The 25,223-nt window shown below is 43.1% G+C and overlaps 1 protein-coding gene across 4 annotated transcripts in view; it reads right to left on the reverse strand.

Annotated features, from left to right (window-relative positions):
• Positions 1-25,223, reverse strand: part of HTR1F (5-hydroxytryptamine receptor 1F) — a 3,723,175-nt gene that overhangs the window by 66,975 nt on the left and 3,630,977 nt on the right. The window contains exon 1 of one of the 4 annotated variants that reach the window (XM_069636782.1): positions 20,517-20,607. The exons of the other annotated variants lie outside the window; for them this stretch is intronic. The gene's annotated coding sequence lies outside the window, so the exon portion shown is untranslated. Of the gene's footprint in view, positions 1-20,516; positions 20,608-25,223 lie in introns of those variants that run through there. 4 annotated transcript variants of the gene reach the window in all.

Genomic DNA, 25,223 nt, shown 5'->3' on the forward strand with positions numbered 1-25,223 from the left:
AGAGGCTGTTCCAGAGGGAGGTCCCAACCAAAGAAAGAGATCTACCACCAACTCATTGCTTGGAGAAGCGACTGACCCTGAGGGAGTAGGAGGCAGATGAGAGAAGAGCTCGAGAAGCAAGATATTTAGGAAGAGAGAATTGAAGGTAATGAGGCCCCAGACCCCAGAAGGCCTTGTGGACAATGCAGAGGGTTTTGAACTTGATCCTCGCAGCCACTGGGAGCGAGTGCAGAGATTTCAGCCCTGGAGAGATACGGTCCCTGGGCTTGAGGCCAAAGGCAAGTCTCACAGTCCTGTTCTGGATGAGTTGCAGAGGGCGGAGAGTAGAAGCAGGCAGATTAAGAAAGAGGCCATTGCAGTAGGTAGGAGGTAATTTTTCATAACTTATATTTCCTTAGGGGTTCAGTCAATATGTCCCTTCCATTTTTGAAGGGATTTTTAAAGATAGGGAATCATTGGGTCTATTACAAAGATATAAACATATAGGAAAACTTAAGAGAAGCTACCCAAATAATACAAGACTCACCAGCAACTGGCCAATTCGTGCATGTAGATCCTGTTACTGCAGCCAACATGTTAGACCAGTATACAATTCACCCACTACACTCCGAAGACACCATTGACGACTCATTAGAAACATATGAAATGCATCAAGCCAAAGGATCCCCAATTGGCATATGGGAAAAAGGTGTAGACTCACGCTCTTTTCCTCTACTATTTGCTACAGGTAAAGGAGGAAGACATGATGAAAGGTCCACGCCAATTAGTGCATCAGAATATCGCTCTTTAAGAATTTATTCTGAAGACCCACAAAGATTCAGACAAAGGGCCTCCTCACGAGTTGAGTGCTAACCCTGGGGGTATTGGCACCGGGGCTATTTGCCCTACCGCCAAACCCCCCGGTGCTATTAGTGCCGGGTCACGAGTTTGGCAGAACGGTAACTCCCCATTCCCCATTGGGCCCATTCAGGAATTTCCCATTCCTCATTGGGCCGAATGGGGAATGTTCGTCGCTATTAATACCTTCAGCGGTAATAGCGCACGAAAATCTGCAAAATCGCGGGGGATTTACCCCCAGCCCATGATTTCGCAGACCCTTAAATGCTGCGGTAATAGCGTTACTGCTGCATTTAAGGGTTACCGGCAAACTCTTGATGAGGTAGAAAATGTCGAATACATTTTCCACCTCCTCTTCGAAAGTGTACTAGCAACTTTATGTTATGGAGTTGCACACACATTAAAAACAGGTTCTAAATTGTTAAACATATCTGCTACCCAAATACTTCAAAAAAGAAAGGACAAATATGAAGCTTTACAATCAAGTATCACAAATCTCTTGGCAAACATGCATGTTACATAAGAATACTGGTTCCAAGGTCACAGTGATTTACGTTGTATGCTAAGGAACCTAGGCGCAACCACATGGTTTGTTACTTTAAGTTGTGCAGAGTACACATGGGATGACTTGCACGACTTCTTACGCACTGCAAACCAAAATAAAAGACATAATAGATATAAAAACACCAGGAGAACTCTGTTCTCTTGACCCTGTCAATGTATCAAAGTACTTTCACCATCACTTCATTGCCATGCTGCACTTTTGTCAGCAATAAATCTACCCCTCCACTCAGAGTTTGGAGAAAAGAGTATCGATCCAGAGGTGCACCACACATCCACATGCTTTGTGGATAAAAGATGCTCCTAAATTTGCCTATGGTAGTGACGTCACTGTTTGACAGTTTATTGAAAAATACATTACCTGTGACACCCCTTCAGAAAACATGGATAGTGAGCTACATGCATAAAACGTATGCTTCCAAAAACATAAGTGTGGCAAATACTGCTGACTTATTTATAAAAACAAAGGCAAATACTATACCAAATGTCACTTTTGATTCCCTAGACCAGTTTGAACAAGTAAATAGCTTGGTGTCTTCTGCTAGACGCAGCATAAGAGGCGAATCCCCTAAAAATACATACAACATTAAAAAGGATGAAGCATTCAAGTACATCAATGATTACAATGCAATCATTGCCCTCTTGTGGAATGCAAACATAGACATTCAATACATTGCAGACAATTCCACTGCAGTTGGAAGATATGTCACAGCCTTTCTCACCAAAGCTGAGAAAACAGAGCTAAAAGACCTCTGGTATGACATATCATCTGACAGAAAACTATCACACAAATTGTACTGTATTGTATTGTATTGTATTGTTTATTTGATAATGCGCACAAAACCCAGGGGTAGCCGGGCGCAGCAGGTACAAGGTTACTTAAGCTTGGGTTACATACAGAGTATAGGCGAGAAACAACATAACAGTACAGTAAGACATATCAATACTTGCCGTGTGGCAGAAGAAAAAGAAAAATTAGCATATTGTAGTTTTGAAAGAGTGTGCAGGTCTGAGAACAGACGTCATTTTGGACAACAGTGTTATGGACATTGGGTGTCTCAGGAGTTAGTTGTCGTTTGTCCAGAGCCAATTTTTTACCTTGCGTCTAAAATTGGAGTAGGGTAAGTTGGCTCTTAGTGCAGTGGGTAATGCGTTCCAGGCCTGGGCAGCTTTGACAGGGAAGCTTACTCCGCCTGCTTTGGAGCGTCTGAATCTAGGGGTTTCGAGTAGGTAGTGGTTAGTAGCCCTGGTATGGTGCCTAGATGATTTTCTCGTTAGTCTGGCTGAGATGTAGGGGGGAGCAGTGTTGTTGAGCCCTTTATGGGTAAGTGATAGTGTCTTGAGCAGGACTCTGTCGCTGATTTTGAGCCAGTAGTGGTCTTTCCTAACGTTTGAGATATGTGCTTTGCGGGGTATGTCAAGGGCAGCTCTAAGAGCGTTGTTTTGAAGGATTTGCATTTTATTTATGATGGACTTGTTGGCCCCTGCATAGAGGGCATTGCAGTAGTCTAGTTTGGACATGACTAACGCATTGGCAAGCATGATGCAGTTAGTTTTAGAGAGGTAAGGTCTGCAGGTCCTGATTAGTTTGCAGGTGTACGCTGTAGAGGATGCCAGGGAGTTGACTTGTTTTTTGAGGGATAGAGTGGAGTCGAGGTAGAAGCCCAAGGTTTTTACCTCGGTAGCCACCTTAATTGTATTGCCATCTATGTTAAAGTTACGATAGTTGGGGCTCAGTTTTTTTAGGTTGGAGTCGGAACCCAGTATTAGTATCTCAGTTTTGTCGTCATTTAGGCAGAGGCTGTGGGAGGCCATCCATGCCTGAATGAGGAGGTAGATTTTGTTTACTAGAGCTGTATCTTCGACAAAGTTGCCTGATAGAGGTATGAGAATCTGCGTATCGTCTGCATAATTCGTGTAGGTTACCCCTAGTTTGTCAAGTTTGTCGAAGAGAGGCTTAGTAAAGATATTGTACATAGTCGGGGAGACACAGGAGCCTTGTGGGACACCACAAGTGATCTGGATTGGGTCCGCTGCTGCTACAGGGGAGAACACTCTCATTGAACGGTTAGCTAGGAAGGATTGTACCCATGCTATAGCTTCACTTGAGAAGTGAGCGGCAGACGCTAGATGGTTGCATAATACTGCGTGATCCACCAGGTCGAAGGCCGCTGACAGGTCAAGGAGGAGGAGCATAGCTATGTTACCTTTGTCCTTCAACTCGTCAATTTGTGTCTTAAGGTCAATGAGGGCTGTTTCAGTACCGTGCAGTGGTCTGAAGCCGGATTGCCGTGTACCTAACAGTTGGTGCGTCTCCAAGTGGTTTTGGATTTGGAGGTAGGCTACTCTATCAATAATTTTAAGGAGGAATGGGACCGTAGTAATAGGCCTATAGTTAGTGGGGATAGCTGGGTCAAGTGTCTGTTTTTTGAGGAGGGGGAGAACCCAGGATCCTTTAAGGTTGGTAGGTACAGTGCTCGTGTTAAAGGAGGCATTGATAAGTTTCGAGATGAAGGGTGCTAGATCTCTGGCTGCATCCTTAATGATTTGCGCAGGGCAATTGTCGCCTTGGCAATTTGATGGTTTAAGGGACAGAATGACCTTTTCCGTTTCCAGTATAGAGATGTTGGTGAACCTGAAGGGTTTAACATTGTTTTGGGGGGGTGTGCTAGGTAACTCCTTCAATGGGGTAGTGTGGGTACCGTGCGGGTGCAAGGAGGCTTTTTTCTCAGCAATTTTAGATTGAAGGGTTATGATTTTATTTGCAAGGGCATTTTGGATGCTGGTGCACCAGGATTTGTCCTTGGGGATATTGTCTATGGGGGCAATAGGGTTTTCTAATTCACGAAGAATAGTGAAGAGTTCTTTGGAGTTAGAGTTGGCTTTACTGATTCTATGATTGAATGAGTCTTTTTTCGTTTGAATGATTTCCTTTTTGTATTTTTTGGCAAAGTTAGCAAGTGTGGTTCTATTGTCGGCAGAGGGGGTATGCCTCCAGATAGCTTGGAGTTTGCGTTTTTGGATACGCATTTCTTTGAGATGGGGGGTAAACCAAGAGTTGAGGTGAGATTCCCGTTTACTTTTGTGGAGTTTGGTGGGGCAATCAAGTCTAGCGCTTTGGTCATGGCGTTGTTAAATGATTCGACTAATTCACTGGGGTTGGAATCATTAGGGCTAGCTATGAGAGTTGGTAGGAGGAGTGGGAGTAGTTTTTCGGCTGTGATTTCTTTTTTACTTCTTGTTGGCATGGGGGGTGCTATTGTATTCTTATTGGGTTTGGGAGGTTCAATGTTGGCTGTGAAGCAAATAAGATGATGGTCAGTCCATATTTGAGGTAGGATACTGGAGATGGTGATGTTGCAGTTGTGGTTGGCTATCCAGTCTAGCGTGCGGCCTTTTATATGTGTAGGAGCTAGGACATTTTGGGTAATGTCGTGATTGGCTAGAGTAGATTGGATTGCTTGTGCTTGTTTGTCCTCAGCGTCATTAAAGCCTAAGTTAAAGTCGCCTAGTAGTAGGAGCTGAGTGGAGTCTTTGATGCTGTCGGTGAGGAGGCTAGATAAGTCTTCCTCAAAATTGCCTAGTGGGCCTGGTGGTCTGTACACAAGAAGTATAGTTAGTGTGCTGTTATTTGAGATAGGTATTTTAGCTGAAAGAAGTTCGCATGATGTGAGAGCTGGGTGTGGGGTGAGTCTGGCAGCTAGATGTGTTTTGGTTATGATGGCTAGGCCACCTCCTCTAGTGTTGGGACGGTCGACTCTAAGGATATTGAAGTTATCTGGTATGGCAGTCGAGAGGGCAAGGCCAGCTGCCTCATGAAGCCAGGTTTCAGTGACGGCAAGGATATCTACATTGTCCGAAGACAGTATATCTGCTATTTCGGTGTTGTGTGCTATAATGGACCTAGCATTAATGAGGGCTCCTGATAGTGTTGGATTTATCTTGTTATCTTTGGCAGTTCTGGGATTGGGGTGGTTGTGTCTCCTCTGTTTGTAGTATGGGTAGTCAAGTGGTTGAGGACGATTTATCGTCACAGGACCTGGGAGGTTAGGATTGATGGTAGTGGGGGTGCGTGTGGATACTGGTGTGTTGGTTCTCTTATTTTTGATGTCATAAAGTCGTGAGAGCCTAGCTCTAAGTCGCAGGTTTCTCTCATGCAAGTTGCAAGGTGTAGAGTTGGTGAGGGCCATTATGATGGTGATGGTTAGGAGAGTCCAGGCTATGGTCCCACGTGGGAGTGAGACGCCGGTAGTGGTGTGCATAATGTGGGAGCGATGGAGGTAATGCTTGTATTTGGTGAGATTGGAAGGGATGGGTGCGAGTGTACTATCAGTCTAGGTTGGTAGATCCTGTTAGTATCTGTAAGGCGGATATGCTACAGCAAGGGTTCAGGCTTGGGAAGTCCTAAACGTGGCTAAAAAAGCCAATATAGTGGGGCATGGCACATGGAAATTGACAAAGGCATGGGGCACACATAGTTTAGAGTAGTCTGAAAGCGACCATAAGGCACAACACAATTTAAAAGTGGTCTGAAAGCGACCATAAGGCACAACACAATTTAGAAGTGGTCTGAAAGCGACCATAAGGCACAACACAATTTAGAAGTGGTCTGAAAGCGACCATAAGGCACAACACAATTTAGAAGTGGTCTGAAAGCGACCATAAGGCACAATACAGTTTGGAAATGGTGAGTATGCTCAGGTCACACAGCCATACATTGACAGTGCGATACGACTGCAAAAATGGTTGGGGATGTATACTGGTATTGAGTTTCTTACCCTAAATAGGTGCCGGCATAATCAGGAGGTTGTAAGTGAGTTTCAGAGGGAGCATGAGAGCTGGTATTCGGCGCTTTATGAGACCTGGATCAAAGGTACTGTTGGGGGGAGGCAGGTTCTGTGGCAGGGTTCGAAGGGGGCGAGCGCCTTGCGCCTGCCAGCGGCGAACAGGGGCTAACAGGGTAGCTTGGCCTTAAAGGTGGCCGCCGGCTGTTCCGCCTGCCGGCGGAAGTTCCTGAATGTATGTGCGCGTTGCTTAGCAACTAAAACGAGGCCAAGCCTCGCTTTCAACCCGCATCGCGCCCGACATTTTGTTTTTTATCATGTCGGCGCGAGCGGTTTAGTAGGGCAAAGAAGGTGGTGGGCCTGCAAGTGGGGCCCTGTAATGGTGGCAGAAGGGACCCAGGAGGGGTATGGGCTCCTACCCGCTCCGGTGGAGTAGCGGTGGGGGCTCCTGCCCGCTCCGGTGGAGTAGCGGTGGGGGCTCCTGCCCGCTCCGGTGGAGTAGCGGTGGGGGCTCCTGCCCGCTCCGGTGGAGTAGCAGTGGGGGCTCCTGCCCGCTCCGGTGGAGTAGCGGTGGGGGCTCCTGTACAGCTTCGGTATAAAAATGCTTTCCCATACAGAATGCGGGTGCTACGAAGTTGCAGACCGTTTAACAGTTACAGCCTTAGTTGGCTAATTGGAACACATTGGCTGAATCTTGGACGAGTTTCATCCTGAAAAAGAGTACTAAAATCTACCAAGAGATTAAAAAAACATAGCCACAAATGATCCCAACAGCCAGGACATTTTTAAAAACAATTTAATGGACATATACTACTGAAGCAGAAGTACTGCTTTGGAAAACATGTGTCTGTACGACATTGCCCAAAATTACACCTACAAAAACAATGTAACACTAAATGAGAAAACTGGTATTCAGTCTGAACTTGTGAAGGAAGCCTAGTGAAACTCACGAAACCCAGTCTAATTAATCATATAAAGTTATCATTTAAGTCTCCAAAACATAGAGAACTTTATTACATGGCCCTACTCATACTAATAAACCTTGCAGAAAAGAAGAAGAATTTTTAGGTAACTATGAGTCATTTCAAGCTGCATTCAAATTAAATGAAAGCAGTATAACAAATGACAATTTCAAACAATACAAACAAATATTGGACAATGAACGCCAACAAGAGGAAGAAATTGAAGCTCAACTAGACAAAGGCACTCCTGAGGGCAGTCAACCTTCCCTTACAGGAATCCAAGAAACACTTGGACAACCACTCATTCAAAATGAAGTAGAAATAGCCATGACTGAGGTACAAAATACTATGTATCAATATAAACAATCTGAGGAAGACTTGTCAGTGCACGAATCACAGCTAAATGATGAACAATTTACCATTTATCTAGAAGCCACTCAGGAAATTGAACATGGTTTTAAACATGAAACTAAAACCTGTAGCTGTAAAAATTATAAACCTCTGCTCCTGTATGCAGGTGGTGAAGCTGGCTCTGGTAAAATATTCTTAATGACAATAATCTGCAAATTTCTTCAAAACTTAACAAACAACAACCTTTCAGCTATAGTAACAGCCCCCACAGATTTAGACGCCTACAACATAGGAGGTGTAACTTTACACCGACTACTGCCCCTCCCTGTAGAACACCAACATAAATTATCAGCAGAACGTGCTACTGAAGTACGCAGAATTCTGAAACAAATGAAAATGCTCCTGATAGATGATGTAAGTATGGTTTCCAACCTCATGTTGGCTTTAATTCATCTCAGAATGCAAGAAGTCCTAAAAACCAACCACGAAGAACTGTTTGGAGGAAAACATGCTATTGTTTTCGGAGACCTCCTACAGTTAACACCAGTAAACAGTCAACCTATTTTCAAAACATTAGGAAACAAACAATGCTGCAATTGAAATACACTCTGCAGCATTGAAAAAGTAAATCTCTGGCAACATTTTCACTACAGAGACCTACCTCAAAACCATGCATCAGTCTGCAAGACCTCACCTTTGCTAAGATTTTAAAATGCTTTTGAACTGGTCTGCTTACTAAAGGTGCAAAATCCATCTTAAATAGTAGACTAATCGATGAGCTATATGGATGAAACACATCTGCTCCTGCTGTCATGGAACAATTAACTCAACAAAATCTAAAATGCATGTCCTTAATGCCAACCCTTGAAAGCTGTAGTCAATTCAATGAGACAATGTTGAAAAAAGAAATGCAACCCATACCGCATATCACCTCCACAGACAAACTAGAAGTGCACGGCATGACACTTCCCAATGCGTCACAAGCATCAGCACAACTAAATAGCTTAGAAAAATGTATCTCCAACACAGCTGGATTGGAGATAATATTGACTTTGTGTCTAAACTGCAGAGTAATTCTAAAGAGTAACCTTGATGTAGAAAAAGGTTTAGTCAGTGGAGCAATGTATACAGTTGGTGGCTGGCAAACTTATCCACATGACAACAACAATTAGTTTGTCAACATCCACTTTGAAAAACTTGCAGAATTTAAAAGAATTGGCAGGACAGCACATTTCATTCTTTTCAAAGACATGTACGTATGCAGAGAGCAATGTTCTCTATCTCTTGCATATGCTGTCACTATTCAAAAATCACAAGGCCTGACCCTAGATCAGACATTGATTGACATTGGCAGCAAAGTCTTTAAAGAAGGTATGAGTTACTTAACATGTTCACATGTACGTACACTCACTGGTCTATTCCCAGTTTACTTTGATGCAAACAAAGTCAACGCTGACATTCCTTGCATACTGGAATACAACAGGATACAGGCACTATACACCCCAATATAGATATGCACCCTGCACATCAAAAAAAGAAACATTTAAAAAGACAATACAAACAGAATCTATAACAGATCTTCCAACAATACTGCTAAAGAAACAATAACCATCTCCTGCATTAGAAAATACAACCACAAAATTGTCTAGTACAAAGTCATCTGCACGTCCATCAGAAAACAAAGACACAAATGCCTCTTCTCCAGAAACATCTGCAGGCCCATCAAACAATCCACAAACAGAACTCTCAGGACAATTTAAATTCAGCAACACAACTGGAGTAAATTGTTATGCTAATGTAACAATGAATCTTCTCTTTCAATTGCCACTAATTGTTCACAACATTTACTTAAATGGCTCGGACCAGTTGTGTTTGCAAATGCGTGTCCTTCCTAGAAATGCCACAAATAATCCTAACAACATTTGCAGACTCTCAGGTAAAAGGCAAGAATTGGACTACTGTGCAGCAATCGTAAAATGAACCATAAAGACACAGCAAGATCTACAAGAATTCCTAATGTACTTACTACAAGTACTGGAAACCAAAAATACCCCTATGTATGAAATCTTCCAAATTTCATACACTTGGAAACATACATGCACTCTCTGCAACCATGTTTCACATCCTTAATGAACTATTTGTATATGTATCCATACCAAATTCAATGCCCTTTTTGCAATTCAGACAATCGTTCCACCATATAAATGTACTCACATAGCCAATGGGTCGAACTAATGCTTCTAAGGTACAATTCAGATGGTACCAAACATAACTGCAAGCTTACAGGCTTCACACACGAACAAGTATCTCTTGGAAAGAAAACCTTCACAACGGTAGGTATAATATACCAAACTAGTGTCACAACCACCTGAGGGCACTACACTTCATATGTCAAAAAATGAAGTGGTTGGTTTGAATGTAACAATACCCTTTTTACTCCAAAACATATGTTACCAGCACATTTAACAAATAACTACTTACTATTCCTTCAACCCAAATTTAGTCACTAAACTGTAGCACAATTAACAGTTAGAATACGCCAACAGATACTAATACTACGATAGTACTTTTCAAAGTCAATATAGTTAGAATATGCCAACCGGTATCTAACTACTTAAAAAATACCCTTGATTGCAAAACACTTTAAATACGCCATCGCAATTCTTATACGACAAAACATCTTCTAAACTCTAATGTAGTTAGATTACACCAACAGGTATCTAACTATTTAAAGCATTCCTTTAATCACAATATTCTTCAAACATACTATGACACTTACACTCACATAATTGTCATTTTTCTTTTTTTAATCTAGTATGGATTTTATTTCCCAATGACCCGATGATTATTTAATGTCAATACAACAGCAGTGTGTCATGCACTGATGTTGTTCCAAACATAGTACTTAGAATGTACTGTTTATGAGTGTTTAAAAAAGTAAATGTATATGTAAAATTGTATACAATTAAAGCTTTTAAACTATCCTGCTTAATAAATTATACTGTTTTTTCCACAGAAAATCAACCAGAATTTACAGCTTCATAACGCTATGGAACTAAGTATCCATACCAAGTATAAACAATGCATATTATATAAGCACTATCCTCAATTGTACTACAATCATAAGTACCATATACAGTTCAATTATATCATTCCACCATATTATAAACACTTTATATCCCACTACATTGCCTATAATTACTATACACATATTACTACTGTAGTGATTATGGTCATACTCCTACTACATTACCTATAATTACTAGGCACATATTACTACTGCAATGGCCGTAGCCAGTGGCCAGATTCTGGGGGGCATGGCCTGTGGACATGCCCCCGACCCTGACCCCCCTGCCGTTGAAATGATGTCCGCGGACATGGAAATTGGCTGCGGACTCAGTGACATCTGCAGACCATTTTTTCCACCTATAGAAAGACCTCCACATCATCTTTATTCCACTCCCCTAACCTTTCCAAACCCTCTTTTCACCCACCAAATAACTCTAAATGTTTTTCCCAAGCCGTCCGTTTACAGCGCTGTCCGGGAACTACCACGGTATTCGTGGACTGCTACAACACCTTCCCAACCTTTTTCCACCTACACAAATAGCCCCATAAGACCTTTTTTACACTCCCCCACCCTTCCCAGCCCCTCTTTCCACCACCAAATAACCCAAAATGTGTTTTCAGACTTTGTCCCAATCGCGGATAGAATATGGTGGGCGTTTCAGAAAATATGACGCACCGCACATTTTTTATTGACCGACCAGCGGCGTGCTCAATGTCTGCAGACACCACGCCATCCTCTGTGCCAATCGGAGGCCCGCCCGCTGACCGAACAGGGAAGTGAGTCTGGGGACCGAACCCAGATATCACTAATTTATTTTTACCTACATTCGGGATGTCGCCCTAGAAATTTGCCCCCTCCCCCCTGCATGAAACCTTTTTTTGCAACGTTTCCTGAAGATTCATCCAACGGTGGCAAAGTTATAAGCTGCCCAAAATGTGCTCTTACTATGGGTTGAGCAACTTGACCATAACTACACGGCTGCTACCGCAGGCTGTTTAATATATATACATATTAATACAGAAATACTTAACTGATTATATACATTCGTACAATTCATAACTGTATACAATATTTACATGGGTGGGACTGCTGCAGTCAGTCACACCCTTCACAGTACCTCTCTCATGGCTGTGGTTTGTGGTGGAACAGGGGAGAGGCCAGCCCCACCCTGCTTTTTTGCACTGGCTAGTGCATTCCCCAGGCACTATTATCCCAATAGTCGTGCCCTGTGTACCATATGGAACACTGCAGTCACTGCCACCACTCTGGCGTACAATAACATGTCTGGCAGTTTCCCATGCCCTTGTGAAGTGCTGCACTCCCTGCTGTGTACCTGCTAATTTTATCTTCCTGTGGTGCCCTTTGCCTTTGTGGGATGCTGCATTCACCATTGTGCATCCTGATGCTCTGAAAAGCTCCCTTCTGAGCGTTTAGAGGTGGGTTCCATCACCTCCATTCAACGTTCATGTGCCTCACAGGGAGTTGAGCCCTAACGTCCTTCTCCACGCACCCGTGCGCACATGTCACCAGCACTAGAGCTCTTCACCCAGGCTGCCACATCCTTGACAGCCTGGAACTTCACAGCCCGTCCTCTGGACAATGAGCAGGCCGGACTTTCCGTGGCTCTCCTGGCAGCTCCTAGGCTGTGCCTGGCACCCACAGCCCAGGAACATCATTCTTTATGACCCATCCCGTCTGGCCCTGGACAGGCAGACATGGGGTGAGGCCATGCCACTTGGTGCCGGGTCTCTCCGCACACATCACGGATGGGTGATCTGAATTTTTCCTTGGCTGCCACACAGCCGTATAACTGTGCTGGGACTGTTTTTAACAGATGAAGTGAGAATCACTTCACTTATTCATAAATTCTTTGCTGTATATCAATTTTTATGTAACTTCATTCATCCAAATTATGCATGGAAACTTAACTACACATTTCACACTGCTTGTACACTATTTCCTGCCACTATATTGTTTTTTACGTGTTGTTTTGTGTAACATTTGTATAGCACAATGTTGACACAGATGGTGCCTTTGAGCTTTACCACACTTGAACTCCACTTTCAGGGAAATGTAAAGCCTAGACAATGGGAAGCAGCCCTTTAACGGCGTCCTCAATGCTTCGAAAAACGACTTTAAGTGCGAGGTGAACAGGGAGACTGTTCCGTGATATAAATGACAAAACTGAAAAGGAGCTCGAATTGCTCTTCTAAAGATAGTTGTATCAAGACATTGCACTTGTACTATAAGCAGGGCACAAGTCTAGGGTACCAGCAGGTGGATGTCATTCACCCACTTTTTTTAGGGGGACGGACGCCACCCCCTGTGTATTTTAAAGGATTAAAAAAAATGTGCTGCTCTCACGTGAAGTAAACAGTGCTGTGGCTGGGGATTCGAACCTTGGTCGCGCGGCGTGAAAGCCGAGACAGCCATAAGACTACAGGAACCTTATATCAAGAACGTATGAAATGTCTCTTATTGACATTCTGCTACACAAAACATGTTTTGTTACCGATTCTTAGTTATTAAAGGGGTGCGCCTTTTACTTAGACAGTTATAGTATTAGAAAAGCTGTTGTGTTGATAAATGCTTATTTGTCCTCTACACTTTCTTCAGTTTAGAAAGATATCTTTTATGAAATGTTCATATTTCGCACGTCCGAGCGCCTCGCTATTTTTTAGGACTTGATCCCTTTCTATAAGTAGTGGTAGGGCAGTTTGAAGACTACTTCTAGGCACCTTAATTGTTTAAAAGGATGCAGCATTTTAAATAATATCACACGGACACAATAGCTCATAGAAAGCGTCACACAAAGACACGGCGGATATGGAAATTGAGCAGAAACACAAGTGGAACACTTGTCAGCTCTATCATCTGGCAATACAGCGCCCTTAAAACTCTGTTTCTTCCATAAAACCTGCAAACGCCTAAGTTAAAGAAACACACGATCTTAGGGGGTTCCGTGTGCTTCTCCTCTGCCAGTGCTTTGGCCTGGAATGTTGTACAATGTCTATTCTTGACAGCAGGGCCTTCTCCGCCAGAGGACACATCAACAGCCACGCCATTGCAGATTCCATCAAGCACGCAGGCCATCCTATGTCTCTCAGTTTGGCCGTTCACACTCGAATCAAAAAAGAGTCCCGCTTCAAGCCACACAACAACAGCAACATCATTTGCGTACCTTCAGGACTTCTGACACTGACAGATTTCCGAATTATAAAAAGATGGCTACATTATTTGATGGGAGTACAGATGGCTGAGCCTCGCTTCGGGGAGAGCTACGAAAACATTCAGTTTACGAGCCACGCCTGCTTCTAATGTGTTAAAGAACATGAAGGAACGTGTTGCTCCCTAGACAGCAACGATTTAAAAATAAAAAAAAAAACATGTATCATTGACCAGCACCACTACTCTGCTATTGTGTTGGTTGAACATGTCACCACTTACTGTACTTTCCCGCGCAGTCACTACTTATATTATATTGTACACGCATGGATTTTCCCATATCCAGGTTCCCTGGGAATTGAATAATAACACTTTGGAAAATATGGCTATTGATAGAATCCAAAATTCCGATGCCAGAAATGTGCCCAAACAAATTTAAAGCAATCACGACAATTGTTGCTCAAAGCTGCCATAGATAGTTTAAAACAATATTGGACATTGAGGTGGGATTGCCGTCATGAAAACTTTCGGTTTTATGTGAAATTACCCTTTTTAAAGTTCTCAAGCGAAAAGGACGATTTACTTTGACCGATTTTCTTTTGATCGAAAACCGTACCAGACCTTTAAAATATGGTTTTCCCTTTTTAAAAAAATATTCTGGGCTTTCACCCCAAACCCCAATTGTTCTTCCTTCCCCACCCTCTCCCGCGGGATATCAGCCCCAGTCCCCTCTCCCACCTCCACCCTCTCCTGTGGGATTGCAGTCCTAGACCTACCGTCACCACCCCTAAACCAAAACACATACACACACGTGCACACACACACGTAACCATTCTCCTCGCTCTCCGCTTCCTGGTCCTGCAGACCCTAACAGCCCCTGCGTGCACTTGTGTCCGGCAGGGGCATGACAGCTTGCTTTATAAAGACCGCTCTGTGCAGTCACAGAGCGGTATTTATAAAGCAACCTTTTAGTGAAAAGATCTTTATAAAAAGATCTTTTCACTGTGAGCAAAACTTTCTCCTGCTATTTTCTTCAGAGATCTTGTGAGAATCAGCTAAGATGTTGTCATCACATGTACTATATGTCATGAAGGTCCACCTTTGAACCTTAAGGGAAACCCACTTAAAATGCACATCAGGGTGCATGCCCAGGGTATACCCAGACCAGGTATTGTGAACCGCAAGGAAATTATATCAGGGTACATGTCCCGCGTTTAGTTTCAGGGACAGCATGCTACTTAACCCAGCACAGTAAATTAAACCAAAATGCTCATACTCTACCTTTTTGGACCACTGGCTGGCCAGATGTTTTGGACTACAACTCCCACCAGCCCCGTCAACCATAGCTAGCATGGAGGGATCATGGGAGTTTTAGTTCAAAACATCTGGAGAGCTGGTTGTAGACCCCTGCTTTAGGCTGATGTATATATGTCCACTACCTGTCAGCCCAGAGGATCAGGGAGCAGATAAGCACAAAAGGCCACAGTCTCAGTCTTTTTAATAACTAGTTTAAATGCTGCAGCCCTTCCTCAAAACATTCCCACCAAGATCCAAAGATTAGGCAGACTCATGCATCTACTAACAGGTTCACTTTCCACAAGCAGATCGTAATTTACGGTGGTGTAATTAACGCCTTCCCCACTCCCATTATGCCCTATGGGGCAAAAATGGGAATGGGGAAGGGTAAATGGGGATTGGGAACTTACCGCCCCGCCAACCTCGGAATGGGGCGGTAAGTCCGCCAACCACCATGGCGTAAACGTAGTTTACGCCATGGTGGTAAAGGTACGACCCAGGCGGTAACTTGCCGCCTGGGTCGTAATGAGGGCCATAGTTATATAATTTTTGGGGCAGGGGGTGTAATACTTAAATGTAAACTTGGTTGTCACTGCAGTTGTTATATGGGCACCTATGGCCTCTGAACCGGTTTTGTGCCAAGGGAGAGCAGATGCTGCAGATCAGGCTACTGGTGTAGCCAAACAATATCCACTTTCGGCCTCCATAAACACGCCATCACCTTTCTCCTCTTCGAGGAACATTTAAACCCTTCACATTCCACGTTATTGCTGTCAGCTCACTCATCTCCTGAGCAACTCATTAACCAATTTTCTTTTCAAACAAGCTCTTGGTATAAACAACCTTTATCCTTATTCTTATCCATCACTCATTATCCACATAATCAAGCATATGGACTGTTGTAAACGTTGCAGTATAATTAGGAGCTCGAATTCTCTCCCATGTCAAAAAGTAAGCAGAGAGCAGACAATCATTTTGATTTGAAAATAATAGACAAAACAGACATAGCAAACACCAATTAGACAAGACAACAACAAAACAAACAAAAACAAAAGACAGCAACATATCAATAACCCAATAACCTGGAGAAACTCCCCAAGTCTCCACTGCGTACCAATTTTCCTAGTACATACAATATTCCAAACCATATACCTCAGCGATCAGTGCCCGTTACAAATTTATCTCACAAACAAAAGAAAAATGTACCTTCTCTGGTATTACAAATTGTTTTCCTTTTTTTCCCCCTTGCATAGACTATGCATCCCTTAATTCCTGTCATCGCATTTATCCGAACTTTTAATTCACATTACATATTTACAGATAAATATACCATTTTCCTTATTGCTTTCATATTCTAGGTTTTGTGTCTCAATCTTAATCAAATTGTTCCCTATCTTGTTTAATTTCAAGTTCCATTAACACTCTCAACATTTCTACGCCGTAAAACCTTATGGTTAGAGGTTTGAAACATCTTATATTATTCTCAACCTTTTTGAAACATGTTTCTCCAATTATCAATCTCACTAGAGGCGCACATATCCATCTCATAATGTCAATCTCAATACTGACATAACATTTCCACAAGTTCTAATTAAGCTTAGTGGGGACATTAGTTCATTTGCACTTATGCGAATACCTACAATGTAGTATTCCATGATGCAAAACTATATTCAACCTAACCAATCCCACCCTCCTTTATACTTGCTATGTGGGGTGAGGTAGTTCCTTATGTTATTGATCGGCTGCCCCTACAAACATCTTAGCAGTTAGAAACTTAGCATGCTTGGTGCAGCTGTATTATATATCACCGCCCGCCATCTACCTAATTGCCAACTCTCTCACTCCCCGCTCACTATCAGCACTTTCCTATCTTGCCCTTCTTATTCAATACATTCACCCTCCTCTACCCCCCTGCAAACTTCTTAATAGTTATCCCCCCCTGCCCTCAAACAGCTCACAGGATTTTCGCTACTTCCCCATAGTACCTTAACAATTCCTATTTTGATGTCCTATCTTTATAGGATCAACACATTTCTCATGAACTACAATGTTTAGACAATCCTGGTCATATAGAATGTTGCCATTGTATACCTCCTCATCAGGTCAAACTCAATATTTCCTCAATGTAATGGGACTTCGTGGTTATTGGTATCCAAAGTGAAAATCACAAGGGAGAGAAGAAAAAGTAAATAAATAATTAAAAACGAGCCAGCAAGCTAAGCTACTCTCGTACATATCTCTGCATCGAATGATACTCCAATATTCACTTAAGAAGAGAGGCGTATCTATGGGCCAGTGCTGATAGTATATCCAAAGGTACTAAATTACATTTTAGAAATTGCTGCCACATCTTAATTAGAGGAAAAATACATGGAAGTTGCAAGCAAAGTGCCCATTAATTTGTAGTTCTACATCTTGTCTTTGAGCACAATGCATTCATCCATGATCTTCATTGTGTATGATACATAATTTCATCCAAGTATCAGAGGTTTTCTTTTTTTTAATGGTCGTCATGGAACGGGAGAAGGGACTACTTGTACTTCCATGGTGGCCATCTTCTTTGTTAAGCTTTTTTTTAACTCTTTTAAATGGCCACCATAGAAAGGGAGAACAGACTTTGTATCCCGTTCCATGGTGAACATTTTCCTTTTCTTTTGTGAGTTGCTAAACACTTGAGCGTCTTGCAACTGAAAAGAAAATGTTATTAGTATACTGGTCTCATGTGCCGGAGAACTAATAGCAATAAGCCCCTCACTGGAGGTGCATTACCACTCCAGGTAATACCCCGGGGATGGTGTTAAAGCCGTCCCTTCACTCGGACCTGTAACTATGGGCTCCGGGCCACTACCTGAAGCGGCAATGCCCCCCCAAGCTTGGGGCTTATTGCTTAAGTATGAAAGGTGCTAAGGTTCCTTTTTAAGACAGCAGAAATCCGAGGTTACATGAAATAGTGAATATTCTGTGTGGCACTATATGGGTTAGTGTCCCTCTTTTTTGTTACAGGGGGATTGGTCTGATATAGGGACGATATAATATGTATACACAGAGATCAGATCAACTACCTGTTTTTCCTCATCCGCTTGGTTCGAGTTAACAAGTGTGGTATTCCATCTATTTTCTAAAAATCACGAAAATAGGCATGCCAGACATGGTTGTAACAATATTTTTCAATAGCTGAGGAACAGGGGTAGTTGATCTGATCTCTGTGTATACATATTCTGTTTGCGTACAGATCATGGTATTCTATTGTTATGTTATGTTATGTTATTTTGCATTCATATAGCGCCTTATATACCATTGGTATGGTCTGAAGGCGCTGGTAGGTTGAACGCCCTTGGGAACCGAAGTTCATATCAGTAGAGGGAGTAGAGAGGGTCAAAAGGTGTGTGTGAGCACCGGGTATGTGTGCAGCTTGTGCGGTATCCGTGTAATAGCTGCTTTCTAGCGGTAGGTGTGATGGTTGAGAGGTCAGGAGTATGTGTTCGTTCTGGGAGGATTTATCCAGATCGGATGTGGCTGCGTTAGGCCTGAGGAGAACGCCTGGCTGGGGGGTGTGTAACCAGCAGTGTTTACTTAGAATGATGTGGAGTGAGCGGCGGATGTTGATATGAGAACAGTTATACCGAATGGTGTCATAGTATCCCTGTGTTCTAGTTGAGTGGTGATGTAAAGGAGAGAGTAAGCATGATGGTGTGATATGATGGGTTATGTGCTCTTTCAAACGTTATCTGCATTTCAGACAATAGTATACACGTCACGCAATTCTATGCGCTTCTATTCCTTATAAAACCGTGCCATCACACCCTTTATAGGACAGGTAATAGTGATGTTAAGCACACACTTTCAGTATGGTTTTGCACCATTCCGAATCACACCCAATCTTTGCTTGCAAAGAATTTTAGGCTGCGCTGACTTTGCACAAGTACCCTTATTTCATGCAAAGTGACAGCAATGTTAATATGGGCCACTAAGAATGGTTTATTATTATGAAAACAGGGCAATTATTTTAAAGTGTGTAGAGAGCCTGCACCACAAGCTTAGCACTGCACCCTTGGACGTCATTTCCCATTTCCCTTCCTCTGTTGCATATTGGCATCTTTGTCTCTGTTTCCATCACTCTTTCTCTCCATCTCACCTTTCTTTCTTTCTTTCTTTCTTTCTTTCTTTCTTTCTTTCTTTCTTTCTTTCTTTCTTTCTTTCTTTTTTTCTTTCTTTCTTTCTTTCTTTTTTTCTTTTTTTCTTTCTTTCCTTCTTTCTTTCTTTCTTTCTTTCTTTCTTTCTTTCTTTCTTTCTTTCTTTCTTTCTTTCTTTCTTTCTCTGGGTCTTGGGAGGGCATGTCTGTGTGGTTTGGGCCGTGATGCTTTTTTGAATGACCTGTACATTCTCTGTACATTTTAGGAAAAATGGCTTGGGCTGCATTTTATTGATAATAACATTAGGGCACAGGCAGACGCTATAGCTTTTTTATGGAATACAATAAGGATGAATTCCTTTGTGATGTTTTTATTATATAATCAACGCTATTAGAGAATCTACTATAAGGACGAATGTTTTCATGTAATAATGGTTCAATTTATGGGCCGGAATGCATTTAATCCATCGTTGTCTCATTTTGTTTCATGTGTAATCGCTATGTTTTAACGTTGTTGCATTTATTGCATGTTAATGGATACAATTCTGAATAAACTTCATTCACTCACAAGAACACTACGAACAGTTTTCATATTCATACTTCAAGCATTAATGCATTAAAACCCATTACCTGAAAGTCTGAAGAGATATTGGAGCTATTTGAAGATTCCATATTGTATTAGCACATGGAGATCATTATTGACCACCTCTAAGCCAATCACAGTGTTTGGAATGCAGTCAATAAATACTACCGGTATTGACTGAATTGCAGACAGTCTGAATTCAGAAGCAGAGAGGGAAGCAACAGAACGCCTTTCTCTGCACTTAGAAACAGCAATGCAATTGTCCAGCAAGATGACTTTCAGCAAGACACTCCAAGCTAATTTAACACGAAAAAGCCAAAGCTAAATCATGGCACAAAGCTTTCACTTTTGAAAAGAAAAACATTTCTCTTTAAAATTCCACTTAAAGCCAGATCATGATAAATTGATTCTAGTTCAAGCAAGTTTAAAATTAAAATGCTTAACGTTGAAAAACTATCTAGCTATTTAAATATTACAAAATGAAACCACACTTAATTTACTAACACGTTCTGTGTAGTTTGCTCATTATTAAACTAACATGTTTGTATTTCAACAGCACAGCACCAAAAGGTCTATTGCTAGTAGAAGCATGTACTAATGGGCCGCAGAGACCTCGATTGTGGTCTTTATTCCGTAAGACCCTTGCCTTTGTTTCGGGCCATACGTTGGAAGCGGTCCTTATCCCACAATGACCCCCGGCCCCATGTCTACAGGGGGGTATTATAAACGAAAATAAAGAAATAGAATGGCGCCCCAAAGAGCAGGCCGTTTCTACCTGTTCATGCGGGCCGTGCTGCTGGAGGGCGTTATGCATTTCCGTTCTGCCCTCAGCTCCATCTGAAAGAACAAGCGTCTGGGTTTCTACCCTGTATGTTCAGGCCTCATTAGTGCCAGTCGCAGGGGTTTACAGGCAGCCGTGGCAAGCCTTTGATAAATACGATACGCAAAAAGGTGGAAATTGCACTATGCTACAGGTCATTTTTAAAGTGCTCAATTTGCTTTCATTAGGACTTATTTTTCAGGAGCAAAGCAGAAAGTCTCCCAGTTTTGCAGCCGGCTGGAGGCTGAATGCTAATGCTACTAATCCATGGAAAGTTAATTAAATAGGAATTTATTTTAACAGGCAGTTACATTTGCGATGTCGTTTCTCGTAAAATATCACTGAAAATCATTCCCACTCTGCGCATTTGTGAAATACATCACTCCGGAGGCTTGTGCTCCCATGGATAATTTACAAATGGAGCACAGCGTCATGGTCACAATATGGGATGGGGGCTCTGTATTGAAAATGAATTATCCCACGACATGTGTTCATTGATTGCGTGTTGCATTCCAATATATTACAGCAGTAAAAATCATCAGTAATGGAGACAATAGCACAGATATTTCGGTAAGCTACAGAGCAGATTGCCGATGCAGAGACAAAAAATTAATAAATAAATACCTGTCTAATCACATCCTTATTCTTTAATTTATCTACACCAAACAGTAAGATAAATGCGTGCAGTTATCTTACTGTATTTTAAACAGCAGTTAAAGCCAAGGGGCGGAGAGTGGGTGGCACACTTTGGCTCGCCAGATGCTTTGGGCTATGCCGGCCTTCAGCCCTAGCCAGCATCATGGGAGGTGTTGTTGGGATGCAAGCCCAACGCCCTAATAACGAGAGAAAGTACAAACGAAGAAAGCTCCTATAGCATGGAGAAATAGCCATTCTAGTGCACTGGCGTAATGGGGGCCCCCCGCGGTACAGGTGGCCCTATGCTGCCTATGCCCAGTGGGGGGGGGGCAGTGGGGGCCTCCCTCAGCAGGGCTTGAAGGCCCCCCCCCGCATTTTGTGTTACACCAGTGTTCTAGTTCCAGCACTTTCTTGTCAATATGTGCAACATTTTTGCCATGTGTAGACTGCTTTTAGTCCAGACACACTGAAGAACGTATTTTAGGGTGTATGTCCAAGTGGTAGAGTGGGCATTTGATAGTGAGCAGTAGCTGAATTCGATTGTGGCATGGGTATAATTAGGAGAAGTTGTGGCAGGTACTCTCTTGTACTGAAGGAAACTTTTTAGGAATCAGGGCAAGTATTAAGGAAAATGCCTGCTGGGTTTCTTAGCAGACCCTCGGTTATATTAGCTACAGTTGTGTCAGGTTCAACAAGGTCACATTAGAAGTTGCAGCTTTTGGTTGCCCCAGATGCCAGATGACTAGGCCACAGTTTTAACTCTGGTTTTGTTAGTGAGTTAGATTTCATTCCTGCTCCCCCAGCCAGTACACAGACGGCGCCAACGTCTTTGGTGGTGGTGTAAAATGCAGCACAGTGATTGGTTGATGTTTTAGGGCCTAGCTGTATCCCAGGCTTCGAACAAGGACATTATAACAGTTTTGTGTTCGAGACATTGGCTTAGCGCCTTAGCGGCGAAGGACATATCTAAGTGCGAACAGGGTGGTGTTGAGCTGTGGCAAGGAGGATTTGATCAGGTTGTGGTTATACTGCCCTCTGTAAAAGATGGCCACTCAGTTGGAACTGATGTTAGCAGGGTAATGAAGCCCATAAATCAGAGAAATTAATTTCCAAAGAGTGGTGTCTCCGTGTTGCTTTGTATAAGACTACCGTTCTCATAGGAGATAGGGAAGGACAAGTACTAGAACGGCAACATGTTTCCAAACGGGAGTTGCAATTTGAGCTGTCAGTTGTATAGCCACAAGGGTGAGAGCCATCAGGGGTGTCAAGTTTTCTGGTCGCATGAGAACATGACGATGTATTCATTTCTGTTGTCACACTGTCTACACCTCACCATCTGAATGGTCAATTCTAAGGAGCGAGCTCACCATAAGATACTCGGGTGTGGATCAACGAATGGAGGAGGGGTATCACTGCAACAATGGTGCCCAAAACATACAACCAATGGGGACAGAGAATGTTGGCTGTCTCAGACATTAGGTCATTGATGGAGAGGTTGCATTTGTTTGGTCAGGGGGTCAATTTGGGCCAATAGAGTCAACTAATGCATGGTTTTCCTTAGGGGACTAATGACGTTAACCAAAGTTATTGCTTGTGATTTTGCCTTTATATAGCACCATTTAATGTGGGCATTTTGAATAAAACTTGCCTTTTTCCAGCTGAAATTGCATGTAATGAAAACAAATTTGTCTTGCAATTCATGCTCTGTTTTTTACTCTGGATTGTTTTTGTTTTGCTTGTTCAGGTTTTGGACCATCTATGGTCCACAGCATCTGGAGAACCACAGATTGCAGACCCCTGATTAAACCATGCCATACTTTTAAAAAGCATACTTTACCACAAAGTTCAAAACAGATATTGGAGTTAATTTATAAAGGCAAAACCAAAGGATCATGTTGTGTATTTGCGTGCATTTCTAAAAGAAGGCAAGTTGTTGATTCACCGATGGCCCTGCGCCTTTTCAAGGTTCTGACTGTATGGCACATTAGTACTGCACGAGGGCGCAATCAGAATGAAAGAGCCATTCTGATTGGCCCTCGCCAAATCAATACCAGGCCGGGAATCCCTCCATCGGGATTCCACGGCCTTTGTCCCGAGCAAGGGGGCATGGCAGCCCCTCAGCCAATGAGGACGCTCGAAGCGGGCCATCCCCGCTCCGAGCCTCCCCGCAGCTCAGAGGCTGCCTTCGCCCCCCGCCGGGGACTCGCGTAAGTCTTTTTATTTTTATTTTTTTAATTCCCTTCCCTCCCTCCGAAAACAACTCTGGCCCCCCCAACTTACCTTCTTGTTCCTGCGTCCCTGGCGGGGGACAAGGGAAGCCTCCAGCCGTGTGGAGACTGGGAGCGGGGCCGTCCCACTCCCGCCCTCCCAACTCCACTTACCTTCTTTTTGATCCTTTTTCGGGAGCGGTCGCGCGCCCGCTCCCGATGGCCGCCATGGAAAGGGAAAACGGACTCCGTTTTCCCTTTCCATGGCGGCCATTTTCTTGGTTGTTTGTAAAAATGCTTTTAGTGCCCCGGTCACGCACATAATGCGGGCCGGGGTACTAATAGCAATATGACCCAAGCGGTGGGGGCATTATCGACTCAGGTAATGCCCCGGGGCCTTCGGTAAGGCCCTCGCTTCACTCGGGGCCTATACCTATGGGCCCCGGGGCATTACCTGAGTCGGGTCATATTGCTTAATTATTGCTGTCAGCAGCTCCTAATGAACGTGGTGGAACAGAGCACCCATAGGGTTCTGAATGTGCATTGTTCAGCCCAGCACGCAGATGAGGAATGCATGCAGTTATCGCCTCCTTATTGACTGAGACTGCTTCGAGCTAGCATGTGAAGCCAGCTTTGTCCACCTCCAAAAATTGACTCATAAGGCATTATACCCCTGTCTTGGCCTGCCCAGGAGCCTACGGCTCGACAGAGCTGTACTCGTTATTGCCCACAACTGCCCACTACTACCGTCCATATGAGGACATTATCCGGATACCCCAGAACATTGCTGCCACTTCGCTGCACCCAACAATGCATTGCAAGGTAAGGAAATTAACACCTCCAACTCGTCTGCTTTGCTTACTTTTTGTCTCGCTCAACCCCCTTGTTACTTGCTGCTGTTGTGATCTAGACTTTCTCTGAAACATCTCTCAGACGTACTACCTCTTTGCTATCGTAACTTGCTTATTTGAACTTGCCGCCACTCTGGTTAGCCCTGCATGTTGCGAAATCAATCCATCCCTACCTACCTCTACCACACTTGGCCACTTGTACCAACTTACTAAGGCCTATCTCCCATCTCCGGTAGGAGCCCAATATGTAGCATTACTGCATCATTACTGCTTCCCCATAATGCTTCTACCTTGTCCCTGTAGCCTCGGGCTGTATATACAATTAAACATACTCATAACATACCGGACTTGACCTGCAGCCGTGGTCTGTACATGCAATCTGAATTTACTTGTAACATACCGGACTTGACCTCCAGCTGTGGTCTGAACATGTAATCTGAATTTACTTGTAACATACCTGATTTGAACTGCAGCCGTGTGCTGTACATGCAATATGAACTTGTCTGTAACATACTGGATTTGACCTGCAGCTGCTGTGTGCTGTACTCGTAATTTGAATTTACCTGTAACATACCAGATTTAACCTGCAGCCATGTGCAGTACATGCAATCTGAACTTGTTTGTAACATACCCGATTTAACCTGTAGCCGTGTGCTGTATATACAGTCGAACTTACCTGCAACATACCTGTTTAGACCTGCAGCCTTGTGCTATACATGTCACCTGAACATATCTGTAACATACCCGATTTGACCTGTAACTGTGTGCTGTACTTGTAATCTGAACTTGTCTGTAACCTACCTGATTGACTTCATCTAATGTACCTAGTGCCTATATGTTCTTGGGCTTTGTGCGCTGCTATAAATGAAAAAACAGAATAAATAAAATACATTATAATGGGGACAAAACACAATTTCCTGAGGATGAACCTTAAGGCACTTGCCCTCAGGATTCCCTTCTCTGTGATC

This window comes from Ambystoma mexicanum, chromosome 7p (assembly GCF_040938575.1).
Source record: "Ambystoma mexicanum isolate Mex_15411 chromosome 7p, UKY_AmexF1_1, whole genome shotgun sequence".
NCBI lineage: Eukaryota > Metazoa > Chordata > Amphibia > Caudata > Ambystomatidae > Ambystoma > Ambystoma mexicanum.